The sequence below is a fragment of the Triticum aestivum genome, chromosome 1B (genome assembly GCF_018294505.1).
Source record: "Triticum aestivum cultivar Chinese Spring chromosome 1B, IWGSC CS RefSeq v2.1, whole genome shotgun sequence".
Lineage (NCBI taxonomy): Eukaryota > Viridiplantae > Streptophyta > Magnoliopsida > Poales > Poaceae > Triticum > Triticum aestivum.
Genome location: NC_057795.1, coordinates 645,501,245 through 645,512,547, shown reverse-complemented (window position 1 = coordinate 645,512,547; position 11,303 = coordinate 645,501,245).

Here is an 11,303-nt window from a genome sequence, read left to right as displayed (position 1 = left end):
AGTGTTCATGCTCTGTTTCCTCTGTTTTTGTTCTTCAGTTAACAGAGTACACACCCAAATTCAGTTTCTAGTAAAAAAACAAAACTGGGCTACCGAATAGATGTTGGGCCGTGAGAAAATGGGCCCTGAGAAAATAACCATGCCCAAAATAGAGACCAGCCCGCCCGCGTAGGGGCACCAGCCCACCCGCGTAGCGGCACCAGCCCACCTCTAACTTCGGCAAATAAAATGTTACTTATTTTTACTTTGGCCTTTTTCTTGCACTAAATTTTGTGATGGATCATTTTTTGATGCAATAAAACCAAATGTTAATTGTTTTTATGCATGTCTACGGTTCCATGAACTAAATGAGTTGCATGAAGTAAATTAGTTTGCATTTCCTAGTGGCATGTCCATAGTGGGTTTGCATGGGGCTCCTAGTTGCATGGGGCTTGCATGTCCATGGTTTGGCCAATATTTTGAAGATGGTGTGTGTGTGGTAAGATTGAGGTGTAGCAACCCGGGCTCGTAGCAACCCATAGCAATACACAAATAATAAGCAAGAACAACCCATAGCAATCTTCAAATAATAGCACGAAACACACAATATATATAGTAGCATAACGATTGCAACCAATAGTCCACGATAACCTTACAACTCCATGATAGCCTTACAACTTAAAATACTAATACAACTTAATAATAGTAGCATAACGATTACTACTTAAAAAAAACTAATACGATACGCTAGATAGATCGGGGGGCACCAAACGCGGGTTCTTCTTCGGGCTCTTCTTCTCCTCCTCCTCCGGGGGAACAATGCCACCTCGCTCCTCCGGGCGCCGTCCTTCACTCCTCCCCGTTGTTGATGGGGTACGGGAGCGTGTGCATAACGCCATTGTTGGGGAAGATGCTCTGGAAGTCGGTGAAGATATTGTAGGTGGTGAAAGCTATGAACTCACAACCAACCCAATATGCTCGCCCGAGGAGATGGAAAGCATCGAAAGGGTTAGTGAACGTCGCGAGGAGCCCAACCACAACGCCGTTGTGGTTGACCTCCTCAACATGGTACATCCGATGAGGGCCGCGGGGGAGGTGGCGGAAGCCGGCCGCAAGGAAGAACTCCGTTAACTCCCTTGCGCCCCTCCACCTCGAGATCGCCCAAACCCTAAGGGTTCTCTCTACATACACTCTGGCCGGGTAGAGCCTTTCCGGCACGGTTGGGGGGAAGCGGTAGGTGGGGGCGGTGTACTGCATGGTGGCGGGGTGGCTCGAGTGCTCGGTCGGGTTTGATGGAGAAGGAAGAAGAAGGGCAGAGGAGGCAGAGGATGGGGTATGATGGATGAGGAGGGAGAGGACGATAGTGCCCGGCTTAAATAGCCCAAGTGCGACGTGGTTTCGCCCCGTCGAAACCCTAGAATTAATGGGGGGTTAATGGGCGGGCGGTGTTTGGTGGCGCCCCATGAAAGTGTGTACACGAGCATGACCGTGGGAAACGGACTGCAACGCTTCTGTGCCACCGGTCGCGGGTCAAGGGGGACGGGTTCACGCACGCGTCTGTGCCGTCGTGGGTCAAGGGGACACGCCTTCCCCGGGTTCTCTGCGTGTGCCGCCCGTGCATGCATGCCGTTGCCCATTAATTTGCTCATCTTGCTAGGGCCTGGCTAGAGGGCAAGGTTCGGTCGATGGGAGACGTGACAATAATGGACACCTTCTTTTGCCCATCTTGTAACGGGCAGCACGCCATTTGAACTGCATCGATACCCACATCGATACCCCATGCCAGTATTGCGTCCTCAAAGAGGAGCACGCCATGCACAGCGTGCACACCACACCATGCAGCGTTGGCTTTTTGATTGTCTTCATTGGGCTGCTGCATTGTGGCCGGGTGCATGCTTTGATGCGACACTGCATCGGTTCTAATGGTAGGCATGCGACAGCTTACTGCGTTGATAGGGGTGGCGGAGCAGGGCTACGTCGAGGCATGCATGCAACGCACGGGCGCAGTCCTGCGGGTGGGCGTGCATGCTGCGGGTAGGCACGGGCACGCATGCAACGATGGAAAGGGCACTGCGTAGGCTTGGTCCATGCACCGCGTCATCTCTTGCCGTTGGATTCAAATGAACGGTCCTGATGCTCCAACGAGAGAGGCTGATCCAAACCCCACCGCGTCAACCAATCAGCGCGTCTCATGCGGATCGCTGCACACTGTAGCTAAGCCTAGCGCCTGATCTCAACCGTCCACGCACAACGATCGACGACCAGGTAGTGTGCGGGGTTTTGAGGGGTTTTGAGAGGGGTTTTGAGAGGTTTTGACTGATTAGGGTTGAGCATAACTAATTCAAAAAAAATATAAAACTTGCGCACATAGTCTTATTATGTCGTATAGTAATGAGAAAAAAATATAAATATGGTTTACATACATTTTTACGAAAAATCCTTCACAAAATTGTCATTCCTCAAACAATGTAGTATGGAGTTCAAGGGAGAGAGTAGTGGGCACCCGAGAGTAGGTGGAGTTTTGAAAATGAAAAGTGTGAAAACCTCACCAAAACTTCATTTTGGATTGACTAAGAAAGATCTGAACTTAGTTTTCTCATTTTCATGTTTTAAATTTGTTATATATATAATTTTCTATTAAAGCTTGTTTTTTCAAAAAGAAATGAAAAAATAGAAAATTAATTCAATAAATAGTGAGACTTTAGATTTACACTATATAGGTAGAATAGATGTGTAGAAAAATTATTTGGCTGGTTTAGACAAGGTGCCAAAAAAACTTGCTTAAATATGAGGCCGTTTACCCTACCTTTGGAGGTCATTTGAAACACACTTTTCATGACTATGAGTTCAACGGGTAGTTCAACTTACCAAAAGGGCTCGGAATGATCAGCAAGCAAACATATTTCAGTTGAGGTACTTTAGATAGCACTAAAACATCAATAGACCAAATTTAAATTTAAATTTAAATTTAAATTTAAATTTTATTTGGCTGGTTTAGACAAACAAGTTCGAATAGAAATATGGGGATACATAGTGACTACCAGTACGCACCAAGTTACAAATATTATTACATGCCCCAAATTTTCAAACTGTTCTCTGTTCTACTTCTTCCTACCACGTCGTGTGCCCTTCTTCGCCTTAGCCCTTCTTATTTTTGGTTCTTCTACACACACAACTTCACTGATCATCTTGGTTTTCTTCACTGGTCTTTTCAACACCTCGCCAATACCCTCGTGATCAGTGTCTTCAGTCTCAATGTTGACACCAGTTTCAATTTCTTTGGTGTGTACCTCAACATGGGTTTCTTCAGTCTGAACCTCGACACGCTCAGGTTCAGTTTCTTCAGTCTAAACCTCGACACGCTCAAATTCATTTTCTTCGGTGTGCACCTCCACATCAGTTTCTTCAGTCTGAATGTTGACTGCAGCATGCTTTTCTTCAGTCTGTTCAGGCTCAGGCACACTTCTCTTTTTTCTACCGCCATTGACTCTTGCTTGTTTTGTTGGCCAACACTGTTCAACAACAAGGGGCTGACTTGCTCGCTTCCTCCTATGCAGAAAATGTTATAGATATAGTAATTGGAAAAAAGCACCAAATCAAAACACAGACAAATAAACAAGAACATACTTTGGCTTATCAGGAGTGTAACGGCATTTGACAGATCCCACTCTGTGCCCAAGTTCCTGGCACAACTTGCATCTGTTTTTGTTACCTTTTTGGGACCTTTTTGGCTTTCATCTTTCTTTCCCTTCTTACTACTCCCACCTTTCTCAAACCATGCCTTGAATCTACTCTGTTTAGGCCTGCCAGCCTTTCTTTTCGTCAAGGGAGGACACATGGAAAATTCAATTTCCACTTCAGGCCACTGAGACTGATCTGTAAGTGCTGGAATTGGAGTAGCATATGCAGCTTTGAATCTTGCTACCGAATAATATTCATGCAGATATGGGTGCATGTTTATCTTCGGTTGGGATGCTAAGAAAAGAATGGCATGCTCACATGGTTTACCAGTGTGTTGCCACTCGAGGCAAGTGCAATCATGCAATTCAGTGTTAACAACATGTCTCCTTCCAGTTTTGTTATCTCTAACTTCAGCACCCCAAGGTGAAGATTTTTCAACAAACAAATGTGAAAGACTTCTGCTCCTATTGACCACCTGTTGTACCACTGCTGGAAGCTTATCACCTTGCAGACAATCACCTATGCTTCTTTTCAATTCCCACAACCGCATGAGCATGATCCTGATTTGGTCAACCATGTCATGCACAGGCAAATCTTTTAACTCCTTCACCTTGTTGTTGAAACTCTCTGCCAAATTGTTGTTGATGTGGTCACACTTGATGGCAGTGTTGAATGCTGACCTGTACCATAACAAAGAATGGTAGATGTTCAGCCATGGACCAAACTCATCACATGCTGCCATTATCTTATCAAGATGATATTTGTGTGTCTGTCTAGTGTAAGATCTTGCTGCTGGCCACATGCGCCCAAATTCTTCTCCTCTAAATTTTTTGATCAAATTCATCCACAAATGACCGAAGCCAAATATTTTCACTGAAGAATTTGGGCCTAGGCATCTTTTCAACTGGATCATGAACCATGTCCATGAAGCCTCGGTTTCTGACTGAAACAAGCCAACAGCAATAGGAAACATCCAGTTGTGTTCATCTAGAGCATTGCATGCTGCCAACTGACCATTCCACTTGCCTATCAAAAATGATGAGTCTATGCTCAAATATGGACGGCACCTTGCTTTGAAGCCATCTATGCAAGGCTTCAAAGCCATAAAAAACTTGGAGAACTTGACTTCACCTTTGGCTCATACCTCTGTATCTATCTCCACAACACTATCAGGTGACCTCTTTTCCACCTCTGCTTTGAAGTTGTAAAGCATCCTAAATGTATTTGCCCAATCACCATATAAATTTTTCATTGTCCTTTGTTTTGCCTTCCACACTGTGGTATATTTCAGTTTAATGGGGTACATCTTTTCCAAGTCTACTTTGAGTTTCTTGGCAGTGGTGTTTGGTGTTTTGGCTAAAATTGGGGTGATCTTTTCTGCAACCCAAAGTTGTGATGTCATGGTTGATACTCTCTGTGAACTTGTAATACAAGTATGTTGATTGGGGATTTGGTTAACCCTGACAGTACTTCCATCAGGTTGCAGTCTAGCAGATATGTACCACTTGCAAGGCTTGACACTACCATCAAATCCTCTGCACCTCGCATAAAACTTCTTCCTATCAGTCCAAACAGTCTTGGCATCAAACTCATGTTTCACTACATAAGTCTTGAAACACATCCTAAACTCCTTCATGCTTGGGAACAACTTGCCTACTTCAATGACAGGGTTTTCTTTGTCATACACATGCACCAGCTCATCATCATGTGCATCATCTACTTCATCTGCAGCTTGTTCCATCAATTGTCCATCTACATCTTCATCAACATTAGCAGGCAAACTAGATTCTCCCCTCTCCTGCTTATCTCTGTCATCGACTGGAATGCCAAAAAGTTTGGCCATCTCAATGTCAGGCATTGGTGCAATGACCAAATCAGTAGGCTCATCTAATTCAACTACATTCCAATCAACAGTTGTTGTAGTTTCAGTTTCAGTTCCAGTCACTTGTCCCTCTTCGGCTATTACTGTAAGTTCAGTACACATGGGAATCAGTGGCCTCTGTGTAGCCCAATCATCATCTACCATCTGCGCAGCCAATTGTGATGGCACATATCCAACCTTCGAAAAAATATTCAGATCAACCAGCTCAGCAAAAAAATTAGCTCGTTTGCTTGTCTAGCCGTTTTGCCGATCGATTTCTTCAACAATCTGTTCACCATCTTCCATTCTCACATACTCTCCTTTCCAATCATCAAACCGCAACAGTGATACTTCTTGCTCTGGACCCCAAACAACATTCTCCCCAATTTTTTCCACCCATTTCTTCACTGCCTTCTCTCCCATGTTCTGTAGAACTTGTGGATCAATCTCTATAAAGTCAACCTCCCATTTAACAATTGTGTCTCTCTCAATGTTCTGAATGCTACCATCAACTAATTTTGCCTTTGATGGAAAGAAATTGACCGTCAATTCAAAGGTCCGAGCGCCAGCATCCCCTCTGTCAGTGGAGGACAGTGTGAGCGCGTGAGAAAGAGGAGACTAGGCCCTAATTGCATGCAAAATTGGATCGGAGAGACGAGCATTACCTATTCGAAGTTGAATCTGGCGGCTCCATCTCAGTATGCCCACGGGCTCCCCTCACAACCATTCGATTCAACAAGCGAAAACAGAGGAAACGAGCTGAGATCTACGGGGCCGAGAGAGGAACAGGAGGGGGACTAGTGTTCTCACTCACCATTTTTTGAGGATGAAGGCTCCGCCGCCGTTGAGAACGAGGGCTCCGCCGCCGCCGTTGAGAATGCAAGATCCGCCGCCATCGGAGAAGAAGGGGTGAGGGGGCAGAGTGGCGGGCCCGACACGGTCGGGCGGCAGGGCACGGTCAGCTGTTTTGAGGAGCAATTAAGTTGGACCCACATGTCCTAACATAAACGGGCTTGCTTGACGACCAATTTAACCAAATTTAACACGCCATGTGGCCCTGGGCTATTTACCTGCTCAAATGTGTCGCACCACAGCCATTCACTCGAACAACATCGCACTCAAGCAAATTCACATCAAAAATGTTGCACAGGAGCTATTGGCCCGCGTATAAGGGTGGTACATCATGGATCTGCAACCAAATCTCAATTGTGTCCAGCAAAACCGTTGATGGTTTAGCCAATCCATCATATGGTTTGATAATAACAACGTCCCCTCGAAAGTGCCATGGACGATCACGTGTGACTCTCCCCCAATCCCCCAAGCAAGAGAACTGCACCGTGTATAGATTATCTTCCAAAGGCTTGAACTGCACCTCCTGAGAAAGATCCCAAGCTGCCCTCCTGTTTTTGAAAAACCAATATTGGCTATAGGTCTTTGGCGAGTGAACCCTAGCGAGAGCAATCCACCGCGCCGCCTCTACCGGTGCTTCTTTTTCATCAAACACCACGTCATCTAGATCCTCCTCGCGAAGACCTAGTTCCTTCATCAGTGCCGTCACATCATCCGGATCTGTAGGTCCTGACCGCGACCCGATGCTCCGTCTGACGCCATTACTCCTCGAACCCTAACCCGATCAACAATGAAACCGGGCCTCTGCAGGAACCCTAGGCACCTCCCACTCCCCCGCCCCACCAAGGACCGAAGAGACAAGCAGCTCTCGATCGCCAGAGGAGGGCCAGGGAGGAGTACGGGGGCAGGGAAGGCAAAATCTCAACGGCGGCGATCAGAATCGCCCCGAGAGGAAAAAACCCTAGCTGCGGCTGTAGTCTACCATCCGCAGTGACGCGATTGCCGTTTCGGTCAAAGCCAATGCTCCCCGGCCGGCCTTGCCATCCTGCGCGGCGACGGCCCACCCTCGCCTTCGGTTACTACTACAGTTTCTATCGTTTCCCTACGCTGCCTGGAGCGTTGGCATATGAGCGGCTGTTTCGGTAAAAGCAGCGCCGAGATCTCGCCGTCCGTGCGGCGCCGGCCGCTCCTCGCTCGCCTTGCGTTAGTTGCTTGCTTGCTGACGACCGGGGATTGTTGTTCTTTTCTGGAGTAGTAATAAAATAGCAGCACTTTTCCAGGCAGCACCGCAACAAGTAACTGAAACTCACTGACTAGAGCGCCCTGGGCTTATTTCTTCCTTAGGCTGTAAGCTTCATGTCTATAGATGAATGTTGAGCTCACGGTGAGTCTGTTGGTGTGCCGCCTATATCTATCCATAAGAAGCTGCGACAAAATGTGTTTGACCACATTTGCGGGCGACTACAAGCTGCATGACGCGCACTGTGTGCTACTGCCAGTGCGCTCCCACTGTCGCATGCCTGGCTTCGCGACGCCAACGGTGCTTGTCAGATTGTGCCTGAAGACATAAGTTTTTGGACATGACCGCTCGGTTGCACCACGACACCAACCTCAAAAGTGCAATGCAGCCTCGGCTCCGTTTCCTTCCTTAGGGCGCGATGAGAAGAAAACAAGGCTACCAGCCAGCTTTGGCCTTGCTTCGCGAGGAGTTTGGTCCGGTTCACGGACGCTAGAACGAACGAACTCTCCCACATGGATATCGCTTCACCGTGCGCGCTATATCCACCTGATCTTGATAGAAATAATGGGCGTGTTTGGTGAGAGCAACTAATTAACAAGCGCTTCTTCGGGAGCCTCGCAACTATCAGTGCCCTTGGCGTGCTCTCAACCATTCGCCACGTGTCGTGTTCTGGCGCTCTCTCCGGATTTTGTTTTTAAATTTTTCCGCACGCGTTTTCGGCTTTTGAAACGGGTTTTTTTGATGTTTTGGTTTTCTACCGGTCTTCCCTAGTTTTTCGACCATTTTTTTTTCGAAAATAACATTTTCTTTGCGCAAAAAAACACATTTTTTTCCTTTTGCGACAATCACAGTTTTGCTTTCGCAAGAGTCACGACTGTGCCTATTGGAAATGAAAAAAAAACATAGTTTTTGTTTTTTTTTCTATCGCAAGAGTCACAGTTTTGCTTCCGCGAGAGGCACGGTTGTGCTTTCGCGAGAGTTACAGCCGAGCCTCTCGGAAACGGAAAAAAATGCGGTTTCTGTTTTTTTTTCTTTCGCGAGAGTCACGGTTTTGCTTCCGCGAGAGGCACGGTTGTGTTTTCGCGAGAGTCACGGCCGTGCCTCCTCGGAAATGAAAAAAACACGTCCTCTATTTTTTTTCTTTTGCGAGAGTCACGATTTTGCTTCCGCGGGAGGCACGGTTGTGATTTCGTCAGAGGCACGGGCATGCCTCTTTCGGAAAGGAAAAAAACCCGTGCTCCTGATCGGTTTTTTCATCTGGTTTTTTTGTCCGGTTTTTTTTGTGAAAAAAAAGTTCGTCAAAACCTATCAACATGGGATCTAGTTTTGAAGATCTCGACGCGACGAATCCATCGGCGAAAGCGGTTCGAGATTTGGACGCACGGTTTAAGAGATAAAACGTTTTGAATAAACAAATATACGAAAAAGGGAAAATCTCCGATTGCGACAAGTGGCGCACATGCAGCGCGCCACTTGTCACAACCTATGGAAGTTGGTGTGATCTTCGCAAGGAGTACTCCTTAATTAGTGATTTCGGTGTTTGGTTGCCCGCGTACAGCCCAACCAGGGCCGCGCGGGATGTGCGCGGTCTGTTTGGTTGTCTGGACTCGATGCGGTTTGTGGCCCGCACGGACCTTAAAGCAGGCTGCAGCCTGGCCCGGCGGAAACTGCGGAATCGGCAGTTTCTCGCGAGCCTGGCTCGGCGCGGCAATGCGTGCAAGGGGGTTGCACGTCTGGGACAACGCGGGAGACGGACGGGACGCCTCATAATTCTCCCCCACTCTCCAGTCACCGCCCCGCCCGCACTGTTCCCATCGCTCCCTCTCTCCCTCACCGTCCCTCCCTCTCCTCTCCTTCGATGGCTCCGCCTCACCAACCACCGCGCCGCCCTCTCACCCTCGTCGACCAGCGCATCGTCAGCATCCAGGAGCGCTGGCTGGCCGGGCTCCAGAACTCAGGCCGGGACCTGGCGTTGGCGCTGCGAGCGTCGTCCCCCATCTGCTGACGGCCACCACGAGTGCCGGCCAATGCCGTGCACACCGCGTCACTGAACGTCTACTCGTCTGCAGATGTGGTCAGAAGTATTTCGTCGCAACTTTAGTGACTCATCATCATCATCTATAGACTCGAGCAGACGCTTAAACCCAGCCTGAGGATATCATGGACGTGCATGCACCTTGGTACGTTCACCGCTCATCTGCCAACGCCCCCGGCACGCAAGCAGCCAAAGGCGAGCAAGGGACGGGTGCCGCTTGGGCGGCCAGATCACGCACGCACTTTGGACGATTTGATGATCAAAATGTGCTAGCAAAGCGGCATACTATTGTTTCACAAAACAAGAGGCATCATATTCTTTTCATGGAATCAATTGTTGGTATCTCTTAGAGCTAGCTAGTTTTGCTTGTAATACTTGGTTATTATTATTTTTCCTTTGCTTACAAACGAAGAACGGGTAACCATTTGGATGGATTCAGTCGATTGAGAGGCTGTTGTGCTTTGGATTTAATTACCTACCAAGTCACGAAATCAATCCTTACTTGTAATAGCATACGATACTTGTTTGACATATTCATACCAGAAAGGGCGATCCTTTTGTTGTAGCTAATAAAGCCAAGCTTCCATGCACGCCAGTGCCCAAAAACACTTTTCGTCTGTCCATATGAAATACCCCAAATATACATCATCACGCTTAGTGAAGTGAAGGGCAATTTTCCTTTTATATGTAAACAATGTCACTAGTACTCTATATAAGATCATAACATTAGTACATATATGGATATACTTCAAAAGAAGATTTCAATCATAAATACTACTTGGTTATAGTGAATCATGTGTTAATTAAGAATGATGATTCACTTTTGCTCATGGATACTTCCACATTGGAACACCTTGTTGGTAGAGATATCAATGCAACATCCTTCCAAATGTCTGCATGATGGCAAGGTTTGGCCGGTCTCGCATAATGGTGCTCTATCAATTTCTCTTCATTACAAGACGAGAACACATCGGCAATATTAGTTGTGCGCCAACGAGCACGCTACGTATGCGAGCACAGTTTGTTGCGAGAGAGATGGTTCAAGGCCGTGCAGCTGGCGCGCGCACCGTTATGTCTACAATGACGCAAAGTACAATTGTAATTTTCCTTTAAGATTATAAAAATGGGTTCATATGCATCCATCCTTTGTATAACACTTCTCTTATCAACTCACTTGTTTTTCTATTCCAAAAGAATACAACTTTTAAGGTGCTATCGAGCGTTGGTAGTTGGTAGAGAGTGAATCCGAAAAACTGGAATCCATTAACACGAACAAATCGAAACAAAAAAAGGAAAATATCACAAAAAGTAAATTATTTCATTACAATGTTTATTATGCTACTAAAGCAAAAAAAAAATAGAAAATCCAATTCGGTGCCCAGGCTCATCTGCACCTGGTCAGAAAAAAAATCAAAATAAATACTAAAAAGTCCAATTTTTTTTGTGTGATAGACAATTGTATGCGTGAGGTTCGCTCCAAATTTGAACTTATTTGGACATCTGAGCAGCTCTCATTAAAAAACACAAATCGGGTCAGAACAGTGTGTGAACCGTAATTTTTTTTACAAACTCTGAATTTATCTTTTTTGCTGAGATGTCCAAATGAGTTAAAATTTGAAGCGCACCTTACACATGAACTTATCTAGCACATAAAAAAA